General features: G+C 51.2%; 1 protein-coding gene across 4 annotated transcripts in view; it reads right to left on the bottom strand.

Moving 5' to 3' along the window:
* Positions 1–27,629, bottom strand: part of PPP4R1 (protein phosphatase 4 regulatory subunit 1) — an 803,115-nt gene that overhangs the window by 601,463 nt on the left and 174,023 nt on the right. The window lies entirely within an intron of this gene.

Genomic DNA, 27,629 nt, shown 5'->3' on the forward strand with positions numbered 1-27,629 from the left:
AGAATAAGAAGGAGAAAAAAACATTTACTTGTAATCATAGTTCTTCATTTGTATCTCCATTAAATACGGTTTCATGTATGTGCATGGCCAAGGCAGACTTATAAAAAAAATAAAGAAAATACATGTACCCATTGTTTTGCTTTAAAAGAAAAGGCAGAAACACTAGTAAGGACTATTACAGAGATACCTTCCCTTTATGGTTCCTTTTCAAAAAGGAAAACATTGAGAGTGAGCAGAGGCAGTTTAACCTTACAAACAAAATGTCTTTGTTTCCTTAAGCCAGTTGGGCGAACCAATAGCAGAGGACAGTGACATAGCAGATGAGGGGTGGTTCATTTTGAGCCCAGAATGTACATCAGAAGGACCACCAAGCCTTCTCACAAGACTAGCTAGGAAAGAGGTGGGTTCTTCATTAATTCCTTGAAGTTTTGCTGATGGGAAACACAGATTATAAGCCATTAATGTTTAGCAGGTTCATGAATTCTGACAAGAATAGAAATATCATCCCCTATATACCACAGTGGGTGAGGCGAACAAGAGGTTTGGGAGGGTGGAAAGCTAAGTGATAATGGCTAGCCCACCAAAAAGGTTTCATTAAGAACCCTGGGATATTTGGGTGTTTACTCTGAAATGAGTACTGGCTGTGATGTCTTGAAAACAATTGAGTTCGGGGTTGTTACTCAACAAACAGCAACATTCCTAACAAGCACTGACAACGCCAATAGAACTTGCCTATGGGTGGTATTGGCTTTGACAATGTTTTTTAGCCATGTTGTACAGCAGCATTATTGAACGTTTATTAAAAAAAAATAAGGGGGTAGGGACCTATGACATTGCCAGTGCCGGTCAGGTATGTTTTCTCAAACAGCTGATGGGAGGGAGGGTGGAACGGGTAACTCAAACAAAGTGCAAAAAAGCACTAGGAAACTGCCAGCACTGACTGCGCCACTGCACTTTTTTGTATTGCCGTTGGAAAGCTTCAGAGTTTGGGTGTTTTTCAAGATGGACAATGGAGCGTGTAGGTGAAAAAGTGCTATATTGCAGTCAGCGGTGTGCAAGTCATATCGCTTCTTTCATTAGGGCAATTGGAGGGGCAAAAAAGAAAATAGAGGAAGAGAGAAGGTGGGAGCAGTATCACAGACAACACAAGGAGGGAGGATGAGTAGGGGCAGCACATTAGTGAAATGCGGTCGAAGCAGCCGGTCAATCCAGTGATGAGCAGAAAGCAACAGGCCTGCTTTTCAGGGGGTGGGGAGGTGGGGGGGGGGGGTAGATATCCTGCTGCAAGCGGGTGGAGAGAATGACTACTAAAGCCTCTAGATGGATGCCTGGAGGTGCTCTGGCACAGTTTTTTCCCCTCTTTCAAGAGCAGCCTCATGGGGTGAATTGACTGAGTCACCTCTTTGTGGCACTGAGTCAATGCACCTACCTCATGACAGCTCCTTTGCCTCTGCATCCACATCTGAAACATGGCACAGCAACTGAGGCAAAGTGCCCCCTTATTTGCACTGGGCCACACCCTCCTGTAAATAAGCAAACGCCCCAAGAGGATCCCAAGGCACTACATGTTCTCAGACAAGATCTGTGCTAAACAAAGGGATGCAAAAGCAGCTGCTTCTGTAATACAAAAGTGCCCTGGGTAGTATATTGGGGAGCGGGGTCGCAGAAAGCAGACACATCTGTTGCCTCCCCCCACAGGGTACTTTGTGTAATAAGGGCCCTGGAGCTCTTAGGGTGCAGGAACATGAAGATGTCAAGGCTGTACTTTCGTGCTTCCTGCAAACTGCACTGATGTGCTCAGAGGAAAACCTGTATACTCTAAGAAATTATACGCATTCTATGAGAAAGTGTTTCTAGAATGGAGGAACTTGACTTACTGACAAGTCTAAAACTTCAAGCCATCCGAAAAATTATATAGCTTTCTACATTTCTTATTCATTATATTGACAGGATGATTTAGAAGCCGATTACTTCTTTCTTCCAGCAGACTCCATAGAGAATGCACCTTGAGAAATAAATCTCGTTGTGGTGGAATATAATTAATGAGGTGGGAGTTGAAATTCAAGGCTACTCTTTCATAATTTCCTGAAAAGTGTAATGTCATCCACTAGCAAAATGTAATTGTCATGAGGATTCAGAGATGCTCTCTATTTCTTTTTAGTGCATGAGGTGCTCTATGAAAGGCCAAATGAGTCCCTTGGAAGTCTTGAGTACTGCATGAGATCTCCATTTGTAATTGTATACAGAATGGGGTGTTTCCATAGGATGCGCCTTTTTAAGGTTGAGGTCTTTAAGATCTTCCACTTGTATTTGCTTCCTTATTGGACAAGAGAAGCAGCACTAGCTTTGGGGAGTGAAAGAAGCCCAACAATGTTTAAGTTCTTAGTGGCGTATACCTACACTTCAAGGTGATTCACAGCATTAAATTTTAAAGTACGTGCCTCAATGTCAGCTACTTCAGGGACGCACACATTGGTGTACAATGTCTTAAATGTCAAACATTGAGCTGTCAGCACAGATCTTTAAGGACATGAACACTTTTCATGCTTCCATTTTCTTAAACCTCCCTAAGGTGTGGATCTTTTGCTGATCTAGAAAGCACGAAAATAGCAGCTACAGCCGTCTTATGCCTTTTAGGCAATTGGGATCCTATAGTAGAGAATGAGCAGGCCTCTCTAAAAGGTTCACTACCTGCGAGACAGATTCATTCTCGGTTTTTTAACGTCCCCCTAAACATTTTATTTCAATATGGGTATTTGACATACAAAGTCAGAAATGCAAACCACAAAAGACATGCAAAGGATTTCAGAATTTTCTTCCAGAGAAATAGCACTTCATAAACCGTGACGAAAATATGAAGCTGAGCAAATTATTCTGGGGGGAAATAATTTTGGGACATCAAAAAATTTCAAAAGATGTAGCTTTTTAAAGGCTGAATGTAAATAGTCAAAATAACTGAAAAATGGGCCGAGCATAAAGTGAAATTCTAACTCAATGCAGCAGGTAAACGACAAACCTCCCAATACACTGTGGAGCCAAATCAGCTCCAGAGTCTTAAAGAGGCAGTGGAGCTTACACCGTGTGCAGCTATGCCAACTAGCTGCTCAGTTTCTTTTATTTCATCCTGTTATTAACACTAAAAGTGCTTTGGACGACGTTATTTGTTGTAAATTAACAATTCTCAGTTTTTGATACGTTTAAGAAAAAAAAATCCCATCACCTGAATGACACCAAGACCTAGGCACATACTTCAAGACAATCACTTTATGATGTGCATTTTTAACAAACACTTATAAAATCCTAGCCTAATGTGCATATATCCTGTACCCTCTCTCATCCTTTCTAATATAGTCTGCAAATAAAGAAACAATCCTGTCGCGTATGTGTGCATGTAAAATGTATTAACTGGAGCCCATGTGGAAATTCCTTGCAAAGATTGAAAATATAGATTTTCAGGCTTGGCGCCAGGCAGGAATTTAGCACACTCAACGAAAACGGTTCTGTGTTATTGAGGGGGGGTTGTTTTTTAGTTCAAATATAATTTGATTGCAATATTGTATTATTTTAAAAAGGAAGGCCAAAGGTTACCCAACCCCAAGGCACCTGCCCATTTAGGTGGCTACAAAAAGTGATAGAATGTGGTGGTAGTATTCTTTCAATATAACATTTATCTTCAAAACATATGAAACAAACTTTAACATTTAGAAAGGAAGGGCTTAACCACCATAAACTCAAACTAACAGTTAGCTGACTGGCAGACAATACCACACAAAACCACGGTGCATTATTTTGTATAGCGCAACTTTGCCAATTTCCTGACCTTTTGCCAATGGCTGGAGTAACAGGGTGCATATTGAATATGCATGTTTTAGCTTTTAGTTCAATGAGGAGATAATGAATAGGATGTCTGCTAGTGCCACCTTCTTACCTGTATAAGGGGGTATATTCATTGAGCAGTCCCAATAAAGAGCCAACTAAAGGATGTTCCACCAAACCCCTAATGAACAAGTTACTTCCCTTCGGTAACGATGTATCTGTAAGAAACATTAGTTAGTTAGATTCCTCACCTTAGAATATCCCCAGGCGTCAGACTGGATCCGGAAGATTTTTCGTCAGCAATACCCCTTGCGCGTCGCTAGGCGTCGTCTGCGGCTCCGCGTCCGTCGTCGGCGTCGTGCGCCGGGATGACGTCGGAGTACTTAGACGCCGCCCTCGCGCGCTGACGTCAGTTCTTGTACATAGCCTTCCGCGCCAGGAACGCAGAGCCATGCAAAGACCGACACTGGTGCCAAAAATAAAATCTAGGGGCCTGAAAAGGATAACCTTAACCCTAGATGTCAGTTCGCAGAACGGGGAGGATGGGTGGGTCGGTGAGGAATCTAACTAACTAATGTTTCTTACAGATACATCGTTACCGAAGGTAAGTAACTTGTTCATCTGAAAGAAACACGTTAGTTAGATTCCTCACCTTAGAATAGATACCCAAGCAATACCATCCCCGGTGGTGGGTCTGCGAACCAAGATCACACCAGAAAGTCCTGGAGGACAGAACGGCCAAAGAAGCCATCCCTCCGGACTTGGCTGTCAAGGCAATAATGCCTGGCAAACGTGTGTAGCGAAGCCCACGTCGCCGCCTGACAGATGTCCTGCAAAGGGACTCCCCGTCCCAAGGCAGTAGTAGCCGCCGTGGCCCGAGTAGAATGGGCGCGCAGCCCAACAGGAGGGTCCTTTTTAGCCAAGGAATAGCAAATTTTTATACACAAAACGACCCACCGAGAGATGGTCCGTTTGTGCACAGCTTTCCCCTTCTTAGCGCCCACGTACCCAACAAAAAGCTGGTCGTCCACCCGGAACTGCTTTGTGCGGTCCAGATAAAAGGAGAGCGCACGTTTTGGGTCCAGACGGTGGAGCCTCTCTTCCTCTTTAGAAGGATGCGGAAAGAAGGTGGGCAAGGTGACAGATTGCCTAAGATGAAAGGGGGTCACCACTTTAGGAAGAAAGGAAGGACGAGGCCGAAGGACAACCTTGTCCGGATGAACAGACAGAAAAGGAGGCTTTGAAGATAAAGCCTGGAGCTCACTCACCCGTCTAGCCGAGGTGATTGCTACCAGAAAAGCAGTCTTAAGAGTCAGAAGACGAAGAGGACAATTGTGAAGAGGCTCGAAGGGAGCGCACATCAAGAACGTCAAGACCAGATTCAAGTCCCACTGAGGCATTACAAAAGGGACAGGAGGGAACGTGTGTGTAATGCCTTTGAGAAAGCGTGTAACCACAGGGGACTTGAAAAGAGAAGGCTGATCAGGAAGCCGCAAGAAGGCGGAGATGGCAGCAAGATAACCTTTCAGGGTGCCCAGGGCAGAGCCCTGCCGGGCCAGAGAAAGAAGAAAGAGGAGAACCTCAGAAAGAGGGGCGGAAAGGGGATCCACAGCCTTTGCTGTGCACCATGCCACAAATTTGTTCCACCGGCAGGCGTATACCGACTTTGTGGAGGGACGCCTGGCTGCCAGAATGATATCACAGACTTCAGGAGGCAAGTCAAATGGCATCAACTGCCGCCGCTCAATCTCCATGCATGGAGGTGGAGGCTGGACAGGTTCGGGTGGAGGACCGTCCCCTGCTGCTGCGACAGAAGATCCTCCCGAAGGGGCAGACGTATCGGGGGATCGGTCAACATACTGAGTAGCTCGGGATACCAGTATCTTCGTGCCCAATCCGGAGCCACCAAGATGACTTGGGCCCGGTCGTGCCTGATCTTCTCCAGCACTCTGGGCAGAAGTGGTATAGGCGGAAAGGCGTACAACAGACCGCAACTCCACTCGTGACGAAAAGCGTCGCCGAGCGAGTGCCGCCTTGGAAATTCCAACGCGCAGAACTGCTGACATTGCGCGTTCTCTTCGGTGGCGAATAGATCTAACCAAGGCTCTCCCCACTGCTGAAAGAGACCTTGCGCCACTTCGGAGTTCAGACGCCATTCGTGATCCATCATGCACCGGCGGCTGAGTTCATCTGCTCTGGCGTTCAGAGAGCCCGCCAGATGTTGAACCACTAGGGTGACGCCCTGGTGTTCCAGCCATGTCCAGAGGCGCAGAGCCTCCTGACAAAGGGTCCACGACCCCACCCCGCCCTGTTTGTTGCAATACCACATGGCGGTGGTGTTGTCCGTGAACACCTGCACGACACTTCCCCTGACAGAGGGAAGGAAGGCTTTCAGTGCAAGCCGGATCGCTCTCAACTCCAACAGTTTGATGTGGAGACGAGACTCCGCCGGAGACCAGAGGCCTCTGATCTCCGCCTCTCCCATATGGCCACCCCATCCCAGGAGGGACGCATCCGTCACTACGACATGCTCCGGTTGGGGAAGGGAGAGGCTCTTGCCCTTGACCCACTCGCGGTCCGTGAGCCACCACTGCAACTGCTGTGCAGTGCCCTCCGAGATCAAGACATGGTCGGACAGGTTGCCGTGATGCTGGGCCCACTGAAACTTCAGGTCCCACTGCAGAGCCCGCATGCGCCGCCTGGCGTGATGCACTAGTAGGATGCAGGAGGCCATCAGCCCCAGAAGCCGCAACACTAGCCTGACCGAAACCCGGGATAGAGGCCGAAAGATGGGAATCAGGGCCTGTATATCCCGGACCCGCTGTTCCGGTGGATGGACCCGGAACTGCGCCGAATTGAGAACCGCTCCGATGAAGAGGAGCTTCTGAGAGGGACTCAGGTGCGACTTCGGCACGTTGATGGAAAACCCCAGCAAATGCAGGAGATCCGCCGTAGTCTGGAGGTGGGAGACGACTGCCTGGGGCGAGCCCGCCTTCAACAACCAGTCGTCGAGATAGGGGAAGACTGGAACCCCTGATCTGCGCAGATGAGCTGCGACCACCGCCATCACTTTCGTGAACACCCGAGGGGCACTGGTGAGGCCGAAGGGGAGCACGGTAAACTGAAAGTGCTCGTGGCCCACCGTGAACCGCAGGTAACGCCGCTGGGCCGGCAGGACGGGGATATGGAAATATGCGTCCTGCAAGTCCAACGCTACCATCCAGTCTCCGGGGTCTAGGGCAGCTAGAACCTGAGTGTAGGAAGGTGGATATCTGACTATGGTTACCCCCAACTTTTTGCCTAGTGTCTAGCTGGTTTTTCGACTTAGTTGGCCTGAGATCCTGCCATTCAGGGTCTCAGGCTGTCTGCTCTCTCTTTAAAATGGATTCCATGTACCCTAGGTACATTCCCAATTGGTAAGGATCACCTTATTGGACCCTGTACAGTGTACCCTAGGTACCCAGGGCATAGGTGTACCCTAGGCCTCCCAGGGGCTGCAGCATGTATTATGCCACCCCTGGTCTGGCCTTCCAATCAGACACAACTGGCTGATCACTCAGCTGGGGCAAGGTCGTGTAATCACCCCTTGCTTAGGTGTAGTATTCCTATACCTACCTTATATATAGACACGTGTGTACCTATCAGTCACTCCTATGGCAGGCCTTGACAATCCTGGAGGCAGAGTGCTTGGTAACATGTGAGATGGGGCTCTAGCATGAGCTGAGCCTGTCTGCAGCTTTCGGAACCATGTCCTTATAGCTGTTCTATGATATAGCCTACCATATACTCTTAAAGTGCCTTATAATCTTAAACGGATATGGTAACTATGGTTGGGCTGTATCAAAACATGTCGTGTAAGGTGTCTAACACTTTGGAATAATACCCCCATACCATTTCTGGTGATGAGGATATTATTCCTCCCTTCTAGAGGGAGAGACATGTTAAAATCCTACTTTGCTGTGTAACCTCTGACCAAAGCCTCAGCATCACAAAATGGATGCTGCTGCCACGACACAAGTCTGACCTCCTGCAGCTGGGAGTGATCCCAGCCAGGGAGGCCTGGACAATAGGTTTCCTGCTTGGGGAGGTGCTAGCACCTCCCCAGACAGCCTTTAGTGTATTGGGGCAGGGTGGGCTGAAAGGAATGAGACATGCCTGGGGCACACAAGGTGTTCCTTGCATAGTCCAGTTCAAACCGGTGCTGGGGCACTCCAGCCCCAGCTCTGGCGCGAAACTGGACAAAGGGAAGTGGGTGTAACCACCCCCTCCCAGGTCCCACCCATAAGGCGTGACCTAGCAGGTAGCCCCAGCCCCCCAGATTAGTATAAGAGTGGGAGTTGGGCCTCAAGAGATTAGATTATCCTGAACCTGCAAAACTGAACAGAAACTCTGGACCTTCGACATTCGACGAAAGAAGAAGACTGAAGAATCTCCCTTGTGGCCAAGGAGTGGCCACCCTGTGCAAACAGGCACCATCAAGTGACTACCCTTTGCTTTGCGAAACGTTCTACGAGGAACCGACTGCAGAGCCCGACCAGAGCCTTGATTTCCAGACTTCTCCGACCCTCATCCACATCTGCAGCAGAGCTGAGATCCGTGGAGGCGACGAGCGACGTGGGACCGGCTACCTGGGAAAAGTGGCTAGTGACTTACAGCGCAGCTTCCGAGGCACCCTCGAAGTTGTGCACCGGGGATTGAGAAGCCCCACCCCCAAGCACCATCTGCACCGAAGATCAGCCCCCCACACTCCACGAGTCCTGCGTGGGGCCCTTCAGCATTTTCCTGCTTGCCGCGTTGTCCGGTTGCTTGCCCGCTGGCTAGTGGCCTTTGTGACGACGCTCCCTGAAATCTTCTGCGCTGGTTTGGCTCCTCCAGACTGGCTCCCGCTTCTCTGCAAAGAAGAAGCACCCCAGACCCTCCTGGTCTGCACCAGAAGCAAGTCCTTTGTTCTTCGTGGGTTCCGCTTGCCAAGGCCTGGTGAGTCCTAGTCCAACTTCGACGCCGCCGACAGCAAGAGCCTTCGTGGGACAGCTCGCCTCCTGGTCCTGGTCGTCCTCGACGCTTCCTGGTCCTCCTGGCTGCAGCGACAAGCTTCACCTTCACCTGCAACTCTTCACGACATCGCCTGGTTCCTTCCTGGTTCCACGTGGTCACTGGCTAGTGACCTTGACTCTGTCCCTTCTGCTTGCAGGTTTCTTCTCTTCTTGATCCCAGGCTTGGGATCCACCGGACACTCTTCACTGACTGCCTGTCAGCATCTTTTCTTCAGGCATCCATAGGAGTCGACGACGAAACCCGACGCAACTTCACCCCTATGCACCCGCAGCCTGTGGGCTAGGTAACTTGGGTACTCCGGTGCTCATCAGGATAGTGACTATCCTAGTGTCTAAGTTTCAAGTCTCAACTTCCTAGCTACTCCGGAAGTGTCCTAAATCTGTCTATTTCTAAACTGTACTATTGCTAGTGACTTTTACGCATTACGCGTGAGTGTTTCCACACTGCACACGAATCCCGTGGGCCTCCCACTTCCTATCCTGTGGTAGTCTAGTGTAGCCCCAGCGATTCCCTAGGCCTAGGCCTACTCTATTTCCGTGACAGTGGTTCTTATACCACTTACTTAGTATATGGTTTGCGTGGCCCCTAGGGCCTAACTGTATTACTTACCTGTGTGACTTACTGTAGGCATTAATAAGACTGTGTTGTACTTACCTCTAATCTCATAAAGAGTGCTGAGGGTTTTCTTAGAATAAATACACTTTATTTTATATATATATCTGTTGTGGTGTCCTTTCATTTGGTATTCAAGGGATTATATATGGTATCACAGCTGGCTTCACATGCCATTCAGAGTTTAGCCTAAGACTGCTCTTGTCCATGCTACCACTAGGATAGCTGGTCTATAAGGTTGACTTTACAACCAATCACCATAAGGGTATTTGGACTGATATAAGGTGTACACTAGAACTAGTGACATCATACATCAGGCCAACTTCTCACATTGGTGAGCAGCGGTTGGGATCTGAGCTTGCTGTTGTAATACCATTGTAATCTTGAGATACTAAATTGGAAGATCACACAGATATTGTCTAGGTACATATAACATAGTTTATTATACTTAAGTCCTACTGGACTTAGTAGTTGTAGGTTGAAGGGAGTAACACACCCTGACTACAACTACTAGAGAGGTTTAGTAGAAACAACTAGTGTAGGTAGGTGCACACACCACACCCTCACTAGAATCATGCCCCTGAATGGAGATCACACTGATGCTCCCTCAGGAGAGGAGAATCCTAGACAGGTTCCCTCTAGGTATGATGCATTCACATTCCAGGAGATGAGACACTTGTGTACCTCCAGAGGAATAAAACAGGGTGCAAACCCTACCCTTAGACAGCTAGTGGAGCTTCTGGAGGCCTATGATGCTGAAAGAGCTGCCAGGGATGGTGCCATAGCTGTAGATAGGGGTCTACCCACCACAGAGGAGTCAGATGGGCCTTCAGATGGGGAGGTAGACAGCCAGGGCCAAGTAAGGAGACTTAGCCAGGCTAACCTAAGCTTACATGGGAGTTTGCATGGGGTCCCCCCATACAGACCCCCAAGTAGGCTTTCACAGAGAAACAGGAGGGACAGATCTCCTTCAGTGGAATCCATCCACTCCCATGTTTCTAGCATCTCTAGTGCTTCCTCTCACAGGGGAATGAGTTCACCTGAGAGAAAGGAGCATAAAGCCAGAATGAGGGAAGCTAATCTGAGGATTCAGAGGGAAGAAATTGCCCTTGCCAAAGAGAAGCTTGCTCTGGCTAGAGAGCAAAAATTGTGTGGGTCAGAACCCACTGGTGGCAGCAACATTCCTAGAGATAGGGATAGGTCTTATGACCATAGAAACCTAAGCAAGATAGTCCCCCCATATCAGAATGGGGATGACATCCACAAATGGATGACTGCTTTGGAGAGGGCCTGCAAAGTACAGCAGGTACCCCAAAGTCAGTGGGCAGCTATCTTGTGGCTCTCCTTTTCTGATAAAGGTAGAGACAAGCTCCTCACAGTCAGTGATGAGGATGCAAACAATTACAAAGTCCTGAAGAGTGCTCTGATAGATGGGTTTGGCTTAACCACTGAGCAATATAGGTTGTTGTTCAGAGACACCCAGAAGACACAGACACAGGACTGGTCTGATTTTGTGGATTGTGCCACTAAGGCTTTGGAAGGTTGGTTAACTGGCAGCAAGGTGCAGGACTATACAGGATTGTACAACTTGATTATGAGGGAGCAGATCCTTAGTAATTGTCAGAACCAGCTTCTCCATCAACACCTGGTAGACTCAGATTTGACCTCTCCCCAAGAATTGGGAAAGAGGGCAGATAAATGGGTCAGGACCAGGATTAGGCCTAAAAATCAGGGTGGTGACCAAAAGAAAGATACCACCAAGCCGCAAGAGAAGGGTGGGGATAAAGCAAAAGAGAAATCTTCCTCAGGGCCCCAAAACTCCACACAGGGTGGTGGGTCCCAAGCTCCCTCCTCTTCCACAGTTAAAAAGCCTTACTGCCATGTGTGTAAAACACCTGGGCATTGGAAAACTGACAGCAGTTGTCCACAGGCTAAAAACAAAACTGTTCCTCCAACTACTCCTGTCACACCACCTATTACTGTCAGCAGTAATCCCCCAGGTGGTGGGAGTGCCCCCAAAAATTTGGTTGGGTTTTCTTGGGGAACACAGGGGGATTCTGGCTTAGCCAATTCCCCTACAGCAGCTACTCTTGTCTGTGATGGTGGCATGGGGTTTGCCAACTTCACTGCCTGTCCCAACACTTTGGGTAGGTACAGACAGGAACCCTACATCAATGGTAGAAAAGCTGAGGCCTACAGAGACACTGGAGCTAGCATCACTATGGTGGCCCATAGGCTAGTTCCCTCTGAGCAGCTTTTGCCTGGTTTCTCATACCAGGTAACTAACATTGATGGCAAACAAAATAGTCATCCCATGGCAGAAGTATGTCTCAGCTGGGGAGGGGTCACTGGCCCTAAAAGGGTGGCAGTGTCTCCAACCTTGCCTGTGGACTGCTTGCTGGGGAATGACTTAGAACTCTCAGCTTGGGCTGGAGTTGAACAAGACACCCATTCCAAAATGGTAGGCCTTTCCAAAAAGGGTAGTGGGGTTGTGCCAGTCACAACCCCTGTCCAAGTAGCTTTCCTCCCTGAAAAGGTTGGAAGGGCAGTGGTAGCCACAGCCCAGGCACAGACAGACTTCCCTGTAGGGACTGGCAGAGCTGTGACAGTCACAGCTCACACCCAAACTGAGTGCCTTCCTGAAAAGGTTGGCAAGGCTGTAATGGTCTCAGCCCACACTCAGACTGATATAGGTGTAGTGAAGCCTGAAACAATGGATCACTCCACACAGACAGAGAGTAGTGGGGAGGAAGAAAAGTCTCCCTCCCCCCAGACATTAGGAAAAGGTCAGCCTCCTCAGGGATCTGACCTCACCCCTTGTGAAGGAACTGCCCCAGAGGTTGCCAGGCCTGGCCTGGCAGAGCCTCTGATGTCAGTGGCCCCTTCCAAGGTGGGACCCAGTCTGGTGCAGGTAGCCTGCCTCTCTCTACCCTGCCTCAGTCAGCCCAGGGCTGCAGAGGTCAGGGAGGCCAGTGGACCCCAAGAGGGCCCCTGTCCACAAGAACCCCCCCATCAAAAGAATGAGGATTGCCTGGTTAGTTGCCCTAGCCAGGTGATGGGTAAAAACATTCCTGAGGGATCCCCTTCACAGGTAGTTAGGGACCTCCCCCAGAGGGATTCTGTTGGGCACAGGCAAACCTGGGACCTTAGGGCCCCAAACCTGACCTGTCCCTCCAGTAAGCCCACAAAAGGGACCCAGCCTCCAGCTTTAGGTAGCCAGAGGCTGACCCTGAGAGCACAGTGCAACTCAGTTAGAGAAAGAAAGGCATCCATGATGGAGGATGATTGGAGGAAGCTGAGGCCTCACTGTGAGGACACTCACTTCAGTACTCCATCTCAACACCAGCCTTTTTCTTTGCAAAGACACACCAAAGGTAGAGATTCCCTATGGTGGAGACCCTATGATATCTTTAGGATGAGGGATTGCTTAGTGGACCATGAGACAGGGGGTAACCATGCCAGTGCTGGTTCTTCCTTGTATGGCCACTCAGGCAATAGAGGCTTACCTTGTAAAGGCCAGCCTTATCTCCTTTCGTTTGGGGGGGGGTTGTGTAGGAAGGTGGATATCTGACTATGGTTACCCCCAACTTTTTGCCTAGTGTCTAGCTGGTTTTTCGACTTAGTTGGCCTGAGATCCTGCCATTCAGGGTCTCAGGCTGTCTGCTCTCTCTTTAAAATGGATTCCATGTACCCTAGGTACATTCCCAATTGGTAAGGATCACCTTATTGGACCCTGTACAGTGTACCCTAGGTACCCAGGGCATAGGTGTACCCTAGGCCTCCCAGGGGCTGCAGCATGTATTATGCCACCCCTGGTCTGGCCTTCCAATCAGACACAACTGGCTGATCACTCAGCTGGGGCAAGGTCGTGTAATCACCCCTTGCTTAGGTGTAGTATTCCTATACCTACCTTATATATAGACACGTGTGTACCTATCAGTCACTCCTATGGCAGGCCTTGACAATCCTGGAGGCAGAGTGCTTGGTAACATGTGAGATGGGGCTCTAGCATGAGCTGAGCCTGTCTGCAGCTTTCGGAACCATGTCCTTATAGCTGTTCTATGATATAGCCTACCATATACTCTTAAAGTGCCTTATAATCTTAAACGGATATGGTAACTATGGTTGGGCTGTATCAAAACATGTCGTGTAAGGTGTCTAACACTTTGGAATAATACCCCCATACCATTTCTGGTGATGAGGATATTATTCCTCCCTTCTAGAGGGAGAGACATGTTAAAATCCTACTTTGCTGTGTAACCTCTGACCAAAGCCTCAGCATCACAAAATGGATGCTGCTGCCACGACACAAGTCTGACCTCCTGCAGCTGGGAGTGATCCCAGCCAGGGAGGCCTGGACAATAGGTTTCCTGCTTGGGGAGGTGCTAGCACCTCCCCAGACAGCCTTTAGTGTATTGGGGCAGGGTGGGCTGAAAGGAATGAGACATGCCTGGGGCACACAAGGTGTTCCTTGCATAGTCCAGTTCAAACCGGTGCTGGGGCACTCCAGCCCCAGCTCTGGCGCGAAACTGGACAAAGGGAAGTGGGTGTAACCACCCCCTCCCAGGTCCCACCCATAAGGCGTGACCTAGCAGGTAGCCCCAGCCCCCCAGATTAGTATAAGAGTGGGAGTTGGGCCTCAAGAGATTAGATTATCCTGAACCTGCAAAACTGAACAGAAACTCTGGACCTTCGACATTCGACGAAAGAAGAAGACTGAAGAATCTCCCTTGTGGCCAAGGAGTGGCCACCCTGTGCAAACAGGCACCATCAAGTGACTACCCTTTGCTTTGCGAAACGTTCTACGAGGAACCGACTGCAGAGCCCGACCAGAGCCTTGATTTCCAGACTTCTCCGACCCTCATCCACATCTGCAGCAGAGCTGAGATCCGTGGAGGCGACGAGCGACGTGGGACCGGCTACCTGGGAAAAGTGGCTAGTGACTTACAGCGCAGCTTCCGAGGCACCCTCGAAGTTGTGCACCGGGGATTGAGAAGCCCCACCCCCAAGCACCATCTGCACCGAAGATCAGCCCCCCACACTCCACGAGTCCTGCGTGGGGCCCTTCAGCATTTTCCTGCTTGCCGCGTTGTCCGGTTGCTTGCCCGCTGGCTAGTGGCCTTTGTGACGACGCTCCCTGAAATCTTCTGCGCTGGTTTGGCTCCTCCAGACTGGCTCCCGCTTCTCTGCAAAGAAGAAGCACCCCAGACCCTCCTGGTCTGCACCAGAAGCAAGTCCTTTGTTCTTCGTGGGTTCCGCTTGCCAAGGCCTGGTGAGTCCTAGTCCAACTTCGACGCCGCCGACAGCAAGAGCCTTCGTGGGACAGCTCGCCTCCTGGTCCTGGTCGTCCTCGACGCTTCCTGGTCCTCCTGGCTGCAGCGACAAGCTTCACCTTCACCTGCAACTCTTCACGACATCGCCTGGTTCCTTCCTGGTTCCACGTGGTCACTGGCTAGTGACCTTGACTCTGTCCCTTCTGCTTGCAGGTTTCTTCTCTTCTTGATCCCAGGCTTGGGATCCACCGGACACTCTTCACTGACTGCCTGTCAGCATCTTTTCTTCAGGCATCCATAGGAGTCGACGACGAAACCCGACGCAACTTCACCCCTATGCACCCGCAGCCTGTGGGCTAGGTAACTTGGGTACTCCGGTGCTCATCAGGATAGTGACTATCCTAGTGTCTAAGTTTCAAGTCTCAACTTCCTAGCTACTCCGGAAGTGTCCTAAATCTGTCTATTTCTAAACTGTACTATTGCTAGTGACTTTTACGCATTACGCGTGAGTGTTTCCACTCTGCACACGAATCCCGTGGGCCTCCCACTTCCTATCCTGTGGTAGTCTAGTGTAGCCCCAGCGATTCCCTAGGCCTAGGCCTACTCTATTTCCGTGACAGTGGTTCTTATACCACTTACTTAGTATATGGTTTGCGTGGCCCCTAGGGCCTAACTGTATTACTTACCTGTGTGACTTACTGTATGCATTAATAAGACTGTGTTGTACTTACCTCTAATCTCATAAAGAGTGCTGAGGGTTTTCTTAGAATAAATACACTTTATTTTATATATATATCTGTTGTGGTGTCCTTTCATTTGGTATTCAAGGGATTATATATGGTATCACAGCTGGCTTCACATGCCATTCAGAGTTTAGCCTAAGACTGCTCTTGTCCATGCTACCACTAGGATAGCTGGTCTATAAGGTTGACTTTACAACCAATCACCATAAGGGTATTTGGACTGATATAAGGTGTACACTAGAACTAGTGACATCATACATCAGGCCAACTTCTCACACTGAGCCAACGTTAGCATCTTGAACCTTTCCTTTCGGAGGAAGGCATTGACGTTCCGGAGGTCCAAGATAGGGCGTAGGCCCCCCTTGCCCTTCTTGGGAACCAGAAAGTAGTGGGAATAACAACCACGACCTACTTCTGGACTCGGAACGCGCTCGACGGCCCCCTTGGCCAAGAGAGCCGAAACTTCCTCGCGGAGAAGATTCAAATGATCCCCCGAGATACGGTGGTGCTGCGGTGGCATGGCTGGAGGGGTCGTCTCGAAGGGGAGGGAGTAGCCCCTTCAGACGATCTGCAGCACCCACCTGTCCGATGTTATGGACCGCCAGTGGAGCAGTGATGGCGAACTCTGCCGCCCACTGGCGTGGTATGGGCCTGAAAGCTCGGACTAGGAGGGCTTTGAGGCGGATGCTGCCGGGGTGGAAGTGGGCTGACCACGTCGGCCTCCATTTCCGCCACGGCGGAAGCCACGTCCGCGACCGCGCGCAGGTTGGTTCTGCGGCTGGTGGCTTTGCGGACGTGAGGAGGCGCCCCTTCCTTGGCCACGAAAGGGGCGAAAAGCGGAGGTGTGCGCCCGCGGAGCCGAGAGGCCCAAGGACTTGGCCGTAGCCCGGGAGTCCTTAAAGCGGTTCAGCGCACTATCCGCCTTCTCACCAAACAGGCGAGTGCCATCAAAGGGCATGTCCATGAGGGTGTTCTGGACATCCCCGGAAAATGACGTGGACCGCATCCAGGCGTGGCGGCGGAGCGCCACCGTGGTGGAAATCGCCCGACCTAGCGAGTCCGTGGTGTCAAGCCCACATCTTATGGCGTGCCGTGCTGCATCCCTCCCATCGGCCAAAGCCTGGGTAAGACGCGTCTGGACCTCCTCCGGACACAGGGGCAGCACGTCCTCCACCGTATCCCACAGGGAATGGGAATAACGGTCCAAGAGACAGGCGGTATTTAAGGACCGCAGGCCCAAACTAAGGGACGAGAACAGTTTCTTGCCAAACTGCTCGAGTCTCTTGGAATCCCGGTCCGGCGGAGCGGTCGGGAAGGAGGATTGGGATGTAGAGGCCTGGATAACCAGACTCTCGGGGGTGGGGTGTTGGGACAGGAAACTGGGGTCGCCCGGAGCAGGGCGGTGGCGCCTGGCAACGTTCCTATCCACAGGAGGAACTGTGGAGGGCTTGGACCAGGTGCCCTGCAGAACGTCAGTGAGGGCCTCGTTGAACGGCAGCAGAGGCTCAGTGGAGCTTGCTGAGGTTTGAAGCACCTCAGTGAGGATGTTGGTCCTCACAGCCACGGCAGGCAACTCGAGCCCAAGGGCCTCAGCCGCCTTGCGCAGCACCACAGAAAATGCTGCACCCTCCTCCGAAGCCACGGTCGGAGGAGAAGTGAATCCAGTGTCTGGCGAGGTGTCCAGCCCACTGGCCTCCCCCAGTTCATCTGCCCAGTCCTGTGAAAGCTGTGACTGGACAGCCAGAGGGTCCTCGAACCCCTCCCAGTCGCCCCCTCCTTCCGATTCCTGATAAACAGGAGGAATGATCGGAACCGGACTGTAGAGATGGTAGGTCTCAAGCGGCGTCGGATGCGGCGTCGATCGACGCCGGGTCCGGATGAGGGCTAAACTGGGGCGGTATCGGCGGCGCCGGAGGTGTAGGCGTGCGCGCCGGCGGCGCCGGTGACGGCGTCGGTGGTTCAGTCGCCGGTGGAGGAGTGACTAGGTCAACCGGCGTCGACTGGGGCCCAGGCATGGGCCCCGCGGGGACCTGCGGCGTCGAGACCGGAGTCGTCGACGGCGCCGGGGCCGGAGCCGCCGGCAGGCAAGGTCGCCCAGTCGAGTCCGCGGGGCCCGAAGGCGCGCCAGCGGGCGTCGACGGCGGGGCCAGGCTCCTCATGGCCGAGAGGAAGGCACTGATCTCGCCGGCGCCGCGTCAGCCCCAGGGACCGGAAGGTATGGGGGCGGACGCGGCACCTGCGGCTCCGGCGGAGCCGCGGGGGTGGAACCACCCTGACCCTCGGCCGAGTCGCGCGACTGGCGAGGGGAGTCCGAAGAGCGGTGTCGCCTCTTGGACTTCTTTGAGCGTTTGGACTTACCCGACGACTTGGAGCCAGACGATTGATGGCGTCGGCTAGGGCTCCGCGAGCGATCCTTGGACCTCCTCCTGGACCGGGATCGCGCACGACGCGGAGCCGAGTGGCGAAGCTCGAGAAGCTTGCGGGACCGCTCCCGCCTAGCCTTCGAAGTCAGGGCCTGGCAGTCGTTGCACGACTCCGCGTCGTGGTCGGGGCCTAAGCAGTAGAGGCACCGGCGGTGGTGATCGGTCACCGACATCAGTCGATGGCAATCGTCGCAAGCCTTGAACCCAGGCATCTTACCGGCACCAGATGTCGACAGACAGGGATCAAAAATGATCAAAAAAGATTTAGTCAAAAAAGACTAAAAGGGGTAGCTCTCCCGGATCTGCGCTTACTGGCGCGGAAAAAAGAAGAACTGACGTCAGCGCGCGAGGGCGGCGTCTAAGTACTCCGACGACGTCATCCCGGCGCACGACGCCGACGACGGACGCGGAGCCGCAGACGACGCCTAGCGACGCGCAAGGGGTATTGCTGACGAAAAATCTTCCGGATCCAGTCTGACGCCTGGGGATATTCTAAGGTGAGGAATCTAACTAACGTGTTTCTTTCAGATGGGTGTGATTAGCAAGTCTATAGGTCATTTGTGTAGAGTCTTTCTCTGGAGGAGGGAGGAAGAAGGAGGAGGAAGAAGGAGGAGGAGGGAGGAAGGAGGGAGGGAGGGAGGGAGGAAGAAGGAGGTGGGTCGTGTGTGTTCATGGATAATTACTTGATATGTGTGCGTGGTTCTGAGATGGAGGATGAGTGTTGCAACCTTCTGCAAAAGACATGTCAGTGAGATCACTCGTTCCAAGTATTTTAACAATATCAACTACATAGAAACCAATCAAAATTAGAGATCTACAAAAATCAAAAAAACACTGGTTGCGATACTGCACTTCAGTTCTGGAAAAGGACTGTATTCTTCTTAGCCACTTACATCCGCTCAGATAAAAGATTTATTTGCAAATTAAATGCAAAGCTAAAACAATGAGTTCTGTTCATAACCATTAAAGACCAACTTGTAGGGGATCATTGCTTGTCAAGCAGCCAAATGCCCGCTCATTGAGAGGGCTCCGCCGGCCACCACATTATCCTTCAGCATCCTGCCTCAAGAACGATCGTAATCGCCTGCAAATAGCAAGCAGACGGAGGGTAGAGGCGGCAGATATTGGCAGTAGCCCAAGAATATGCTGAAAAGCCTCCAGAGCAGGAGCATTTGGCAGTAATAGGCTGGAGCGCTGCAGATACGCCCGTGCGACCTGCGGAGGCTGCCGCGACGCTCGCAACGCTAAACGAGGCGGAGGTCCATGCCTGTGGCAGAGATCACTTGCCGTGGATTTCTGACTCAGCGGTGCGGATATGTCCCTGCAGAGCAGATTCCTGCGGCTGCGGACACCCAGGGACTCCGAGTGGTGTAGTTATCGGCTGATCACCGTTCTAGTGTTCCACCTGTGATATAACCACACTCTACACCCACCCACCAACCACAGGCGTCAACAGTCAAGTGAACCTGTGAATAAAAGGGGCTATATATCCTAGTGCCAATATCGGCAACACTTCTCAGTTATCATACAGCAACATACATAAATAAACCACAAGACACCTACTCCGTTTTTGTACAACAAAATACATAAATAAACCACACAACACCTTTAGTGGAGAAAATTGCTGCAGGTTTATTTGCATAACAAATATGCCAACATGGTGGGTTATCTTGCGGGCGATCCAAGGGCAGGCCAGCCCCTATGCTGCCTGCCCGCCTGATGAGCCAAATTACACCGTGGCCATCGCCAATCGGTGGTTACCAATTTTAGGAGGGGCCACCTCTCCCATCAGAGGACCGCCAGTCCACGCACTTACTCACACCCCCCAAAAGGGGGGCGGAGCGTTCCAGGCAGCCCCCGGTTGCTCAGGCCCACAACCGCCCGTAGGACCAACGGGGTGCCGTTGATCTTCCAGGGGACAACGCTAAGACATCCCTGGGTATCCTTGGCTTAGCACCCTTATTGTGCTGCTGCATGTAGTACCCTCCTGTACCTTGCAGACTATGGATCGCCCTATAACTCCTCCACAGCTCTGGGGGTGGCCACCGTCACAACCAGGGCCCCCCACCAAGGTAGGCATCTTTACCTACATCCTGTTGATTCCCGGGCCTCTCCCAGGACCAGCAAAAACAAGTCCAAGCCCATACTGGAATGGAGGCCAGTATGCCCCTCCTGGACAGGTGCCCCCATCCTTTTCCTATTCCCTGTGGACTTTAGCCTTATAAAACCAAAACCTCTCTGTTAAGGGATGGATGCATAACTTACACCAGGAGGGATTCAATTCTGGCAACAGGACCCTGCTACCCAGGAAAGTCAAATCATTGCCTCCCCGTTGTCAGACCCCAGTGGTGAGAGGGGAGACACCCCCCCCACCCCCCCCGCCCGCTGCTTCTACAGAAGCTGTTCCAGTTCCATGCACAATTACACCACCCCACCCAGGGTGGCTTACAGCCGGTTGTCCCCTTACATGCCTTGGGATTCCCATCGCCCCACCTGTTAGCATGTCCTGCTGAGTCTGCAACTAGGAGGGGGACGCAGTATCCGTGGTATGCGCCCAGGATGACCTAAAGCCATTAGTTAACATTGCCTGGCTGAAAAGCAATACCTTTGACAAGCCACTCCTGACAATATGTTCCAATGCGGGTGGAAGTAAGAGTTATCAAGCCCGCCTTACTTCCTCACCCAGTAACTGTGTATAGCACTTGTCGGAGTATGTCCATCGCATTCAGCCAGTCACCACCCTAGGTGACGCCTTGCCCTCCCAAACTTCTGCTAGTATACCAGGAAGCAGACAGGACAATGTGAACCTGAGGGAACCGCAAGTAAAAATACCTGCCATTTTAGACTACTGGGAATGCCAAGTGTTCTTTAATACTTGTAGCCCATTTGTGCTTAACCCAGGGGTTTCCCTATTTTACGGACCATAGCACCCTTGTTGGAGGACAACTTCCTCAACCTGCATGGCTGCCGGCCAAATCTATAGGGCGGGAGACTATGCACATGTTATTGTTACTCAACTCAATGGTACTTGTTTCATCGACCTCAGAAGGATGAACTGCTAAGTGAACCTACCAGGATGTGAACTTGTGACCAGCGGTCAAACACACGCCCCTTTCAGTTTTGCCACTCCACCTGCCTGTGAATTGTATCCCAGAGCAGACTCTAGGCACCATAACCATACTTGGCCATGCCTGAGCTAAAAACACATCTAAAAGGCCTGACAACAGGCTAACCACAAACATTGCAGTCTGTATGATCGCTGACAAAAGTCAAGGAAAATACGCATAACTGAAGCAACTGGTACCATGCCATCAATTTAACCTTCTATGACTGCAAAATGTGCTCGTGGTTGTCCGTATTTGTGCTCCCTCCCAGCCATATCAGCCCTAACCAGGCAACCCACATCCTCTTGGCACTGGCACACTCCCGCCCCAGCTGACAGAAAGTGCCTATTGTGTGTTGCCCCATACCTTACGTTTATCACTGACGGTATACCAGGGTATGTTGAAACTCAGCTAACTCTACTGCCGAGTGCACGTTGCACCATCACAGGTATGTCTTTGCCTATTCCGTGTCTGGCAGCAAAGTTTGATGACATTGCCAGCCCCAATCCCGGGCGAAATAGAAGCTTTACAGCTGCTGGTGCTATTGATGGTACACATAGCCTGTTGAAACTGAATGTAATTCCCTTACTACTGTTGTGCAAGAACCCACAACCATTGGCTCTCCATGGTTCAATACCTTCCTGCTAATAATGGTTTCCTTGAAGAATGTTGACAATTCTTATGTTCTGCAATGGCAGGACTGAAAGATCTAATGGGTTTCTTAAAGATGTACCTTTAAGAAACTCATTAGAGTTCACTAGTTCACACCCACAAAATTACCACTTTATCGCCGTGTTGCATGAGCAAGGGCAACCTCTCAAAGTATCCAAACGCAACCAAGTATTCTAACCTTACCCTGAACAGTAACCATAACGGTCACTGAAGCGAGACAAACAATGCTCGGGCAACTCAGCAGCCTCCCTTCATCTTTCCTGCTGGTTATATGCTCCAAAAATTGGCAGCTGATAGCTCGGTCCCCCGTGTGACCCCTGCTTGCCATCCTTGCAAGGGGTGGTGGGCCTTCAGGACTACTTAGCATGCACCATTCTACCAGTGCCTAAAAGACCTTTGTCATGCTGCAGTCGCCTAATGATTCTGGCCCTGCACTAGAGGCTCTCACTTCGGCCTTGGGTCAAAACAATTTGCCAGGAACATTGCTTAGCAGAGTGTGCTGCAAGGTTCTGCCTCCTCAGCCATCGCATCCAGTTATGTAATCAACACTCATCATTCCACCTACAGCAAGTAGGACTAGGACTCCAAGAGTCACATCAGGAATCACAGCCACAACACCAGGAACGGACGTGCTCACCCCAACCTACTGATGCTCAGACTGCTTGCTTAATGCTCACAGTATGGCAGAGACCAGAGAGGCTGTTGATTTAAAGCCCTTTGAGATGATCGTTAGACAGACCCGACAGGGACCACCGCCACCACCACACCCCGCCTGTGAATCAGCCCAGGCGTATTTTGTCATGACCCCTACTAAGCCCTTAGAGCTCACCATCAACAACCTGCAGTGGCCAGGTGGCAGGCACCCAGCGGGACCTTCAAATCCCATTTACTCTCCAACTCCTTGCCGCCTGGCGGCACTCCCTGCTGCAGGCGTCTTGTTGCCACCACTACTCGCCCCACTTGACCCGTAGGAAATTACATCGCTGAAGATGTGTGGTTACCTCTCATCGGGGGTCGGTGGAACGTATAACATGTGTCCCGAATGTACAATATATGTGATGGTGTGCAGGCGTATAGGAATCCGAACCCAATATTAATTGTGCTTAGGACCTTAGTATTCAAAACTGTGACCTATAGATTATGCACGGTGCTGTGCAGCACAGCTGGGCCCATCTGATCAACTTTACAAACCCAGGAAGCAAGCCTTTGCTTGTTAACTCAGATCCTTGCCGTGCACGCCTTAACCCAGGGAGCTCCCTTACTAATGGAGCATTCGTCCACACAGAACTGACATCTGCATCCCCCTTCCGGATGACGATATATGTGCTTATTGCTAGCCAGGCATTACTGCTGAGTGTCCCAGGTCATGCAATGCTATATCCAACCAGATTATCTACTTTCTCTGACCGCAAGTGAAAGGCTAATGTATTCACCAAACCCAATGTAAACTAAAATTGCAAGCGGCACTTGTCAGGAGACATTCAACATCTGTCTTTGAAGCGCAGCAAACGTGGCAATCGAAATTACAGAGCTGACAAGCCTCTATTTCCCTTGAACTTCAAGTATGACAAATGAGGCAATCCAGCCCCCCCCCCCCCCCACGGCTAAAAGGATGGCTTGGGCAGGAGTAAAGCGTACTGTAAACGGCAAACCAAATCCTACCACAGGTAAGCACACAGTTACTGCGAAAATGGGTACCCTTACATTAAACAGGAGCCAACAAAAGACCGTCATGATAGCCCTAGTGGTATCGGTTCAACTGCCTCACTCATAAAATTACCGGACACTCACAGTAAGGCCCCCTCCTGTATACTCATGCAAAGCTTTTAGGTTGGCACTGGGCAACATGCCCACAATCAGTTAATGTCATTTTGGGTCGAAAAAATGACTGTCCTGCTGTTACTAATGGAGTCTTGAAGCAGACCTAGAACCCGGTGCTGCTGGGGTTGCACGCTGTGTTTCAATCAAATAGACATACTGCACGGTTCATGTATGTAAAGAGTATCACTGTGGCTTTATGTGGCAGGGGAGAAATATGTATGGGTCCCTCCCCCTGGAGTATTGAATACCCAATAGTGAATCCAATATAATACAAGTCTCTGTTGTTCCATCACGGTCTTGTAAATACCTGAAACTACCCTTACGCGGAGTTACTCTCGTGCGCACATGCTGCCCAGGTATAGAGCGTTGCACATGATCGCCAGGTGTGTCGCAGGTTGCCCCATTCAGATGCTTAGGCACGGGTGGATTGTGGGAACCCTCCCCTGAGGGCAGACCACTAGCATCTAAGTACTTACTGCATGCAAATACCTGCTCCAGCCCCAAATTAAGGCCGAGCTGGCTGCCACACGCCAGCTCCCGCTAGGAGCCCCCCCCAGTTGGCTTGGAGCCCCTGAAACCTAGACCTCCCTTACACCACTGCATTATCCACAGCGGGCTGCCATATTCAACACTGGTAAGCCTGGGCAAACTCTGGCAGTCCTTTGCTTCCCCAAGTATCTTTACATTTGCTGTGGTTCATTGCATGGTAAGACATCCGCAACGCATGACCACCAGAAAAGCATGTAGATCCGGGTGGCGGATTTAATGACTTAAAGAACCAAAGGCTGGGTAAAGAACTCGACACTGAAATATCGGTCACGTGAGAGGCATAGTACTGTTCGTGAATACCACATACTTCTTATAATTATATATTTGCCAAGCTTCCTTTCCCTAACCTTTCTTAATGTCATCCCAATCAAGTAATTTAAGCGTGATTTTTTTTATTTTTTTTTATATATTGCCCAAGTAACTGCCTTTAGTCTTTCTTTGCACTTTGGCGTAATAGCCAGTGTAAAGCTGCAGCATACATTTAGGTCCCTGACTAGAATAAAAAACCCTGCATTTATATCGGTAGCATGTATCCACTATATGCTAACTCTGCCTTTCATTTGTGCGGCTGGGTCACTGGATCTATGCATGCCTTCAGGGCTAGATAAGAATATTTATTTATTTCAATATGTATAGAGTTATATATAGCGCGAACTACGACCCGAGACGTCGGGTATCATAGCGCTTTACATGAGCACCAGTTCCGTTACCTGAGGACCCATACATTTTGTAAGGCACAGGGAGATTAAGTGATTTGCCCAGAATTCCAGGATGTTGAGCATTGTTGCAGAGACTACAAATTGTGTTCTAGATTTTAGCCCCAAACAATGTAAGTATTCTATCCTGTCATCCTTGGAACATCACCTTGACCTTCGATGACACAGACCCTCCCGGGAACTTCGCAAGGCCCTTGTAGGCCAGCTGCCGTCAGATGTGCAACTAAATGCCTGCACTCACCTCAGGCGGCCACCTCAGTTTGCCCCACACCTTGCTCCAGCCGTGCTGCCAAGCAAAGTAGCATCCCTGCTATACCCTGAGCAAGTGCAAGTGGACATCAGACTATACCAGGCCCCTAACGCTGGGACCATGGCTCGGGCAACAGGAATAGAAATTCAATGCAAAATAAGTTGATGGATGCCTGTTGGTGTGGTCATCTCTAAAATAGACAGCGCCCTTGTGGCAGCTGTCAGGGCGCCGATGTTGAAAAATCCGTGCCGGTCCCGCGCACCTGGACCCCTGTCAAGTTTTAACCAGGTAAACTTGCTGCTGTATACAACAGTAGTAGGCACTGCAATGGAACCTTGGGGGGAGGTTGGGTAAGCGTCTGCCCTTTTGGTAGCCCAGAAACGATAGTCCTGGTAGTCGCGAGGACTACACGTAAAGTGAAAAGTAAGAAAGTGGGGTGAATAGCAACCCGGATGCAACCCACCCCCAAGAACTGGCAGTGCTGTCCAAATTAGAAACCCCATGGCCGCGCGGAAAAGAGCTTGTAAAATTGGGGGGGGGGGGGGGGGGGGGGGATTGGCCTACAGGTCATTAAGTGTTTGGGACGCAGGGAGTATTCTGGCTCTGGAGGTGAAGAATGCAGAGATACCAGGTAGGTTGATATAAAGGAACTACTGGCTACATATGGAATGTGTTATCATCAACTGGAATGCCCAGCGTGTTACCATCACCTCGAATGCCCCCATCGTGGCGAAAATTACATGCCCATGTGGTATCAATTCACTGATAACTTATAGAATAGCCAGTGCAAAACTCTAACCAGTAGTCTCTATGTTAAAGTAGAGCTTCTAACACTCTAGTGAATAAGAGCCTTTCTGCTTGTCTCATGGAAGAAAAAGTTTACTTTGACGCCCCTGTGTAATGTGACCGGGCCAGTAGAAAGCGCTGTGACACCTTCCAGTAAAGGTACGCCATGTAAATTCACATACAATCAAGTGAAGGTGCCGCGCACCAGAAACCCCAGTCACTGGCACTCTCGCATCCGGCACAGACCCGCAAAACATGTCTGCGTTGCCTGGGCCTTGGATGCTGGTGAGTGCCAATCGGAAGCAGCCCAACCCCCCTTCAGGTGGGTGGCAGCCTCAGCGATGGCCGATGGGGCTCACCATGAGGCACAAGTCCTAGCACCGACGGCGTGTACACGCGGCTACACACAGACTGGAGGTGAGTAGCTGGATCAGGCTCTCTCGCGGGCATCGCCACGCAGTGGGAAACGCGACCCATCGGGCCTTGGCACCTTAACCACTTGGCAGGGGCCCACATTCGCACCCCTCCCCCGACCTAAAGAGAGGGGGTGCACCTCTATGCCGCTACCCGTGACACGGAGAGCAGCCCGAACCCCCCACACCCCTCCTCCCTCCGAGGCGGACCGCATCCGTTGGGAGGCCACCCAGCCCTCAACATTACCCGGATGGGGGAAACCGGAGAGAGAAGAGGGAGTGGAGTAAGCATTCACCGCAATGTAATTACCAACAGCTCTGGGGCACGTCTAAACAGCGAGACGGGCAGCAGTCAAGAGGCTGCACAGTGGGCGGGGGAAGGAATTTTTACCCTTGTGCTTCCCCACCCCATGGCCGGAAGTGGCGCAGCAGACTGACCCTCAGGTCCCTAGACCAGGGAGCCTGGTATGCTGAAACCTGTGCTTCCTGTGGCACTAAGGTGGCCGCCCTGTTAGGAGGTCCCCTACGGGGCCCCCCGGGCAGTTTTGCATTGTATCTGTGTCCCTTATTTGTAGCATGTGGGCCCGGGGCCCACAAAACCACATTGGCGACGAGGGGGTCTGATCCCGCGAGTGTAATGGCAGCAGGCTCGCTGTTTTTTCTCATGGGGGTGAGGAGTAGCCCACGTCTAGGGCACCCCCCCTGCTGCCGGCACGAACACTACTGAGGCAAGATGGGGTGAGAAGACTGCGTCTGCCATCTGGCATCCAAAGTACCCACAGGTGTGAAATGGGGAGATCGCTGTACAGTGGTTCCCCAGAGTCAAAGGACGCACTAATCGGTCCGCGGCCGTGTCCCGTGTTAGCGTCACTTCCCATGCATCGAAAAGAACAGTGTCCGCATGATAAGTCACTGCCTGCAGCACTGGAGAGACCGCCTAGAGAAGCAACCGTAGCGTCACAGGGCAGCCATCCACTGCACCACGGTGCGCCATCGCAAGGGACTGAAAAAAAGCCTGTTAACTGCAGAAATGAGCACGTAAGAACACACACAGTACAGTCAAACACACTGACTGCCGCTACATGTGAGTGCGACACCGCACACTACACAAGTAACACTGAGCGACTACCTGCCTGAATCAACAAAGTGCCCACGGCGGCTGCATGAGCTGCAAGGGCCCACAGGAACGCTGCTGTGGCCAGAGGGGAATGGTGGATGAAGCGCCCCGCAAACCAACAAGTAAGCGCCCTGCATGAGGCTAGAGTGGCAAGGTAGCAGTACCTGCGCCGTGAGACCCTGCTCCCCGTTAGGCTGCGTCTACCTCCTGCATCACCCGCGGGGTTGTACAGAGAGGGCCCACCGTGCAGCAACAGCCGAGAGACCACAAGGGAGAGGA

Source organism: Triturus cristatus, chromosome 5_2 (assembly GCF_964204655.1).
Source record: "Triturus cristatus chromosome 5_2, aTriCri1.1, whole genome shotgun sequence".
NCBI lineage: Eukaryota > Metazoa > Chordata > Amphibia > Caudata > Salamandridae > Triturus > Triturus cristatus.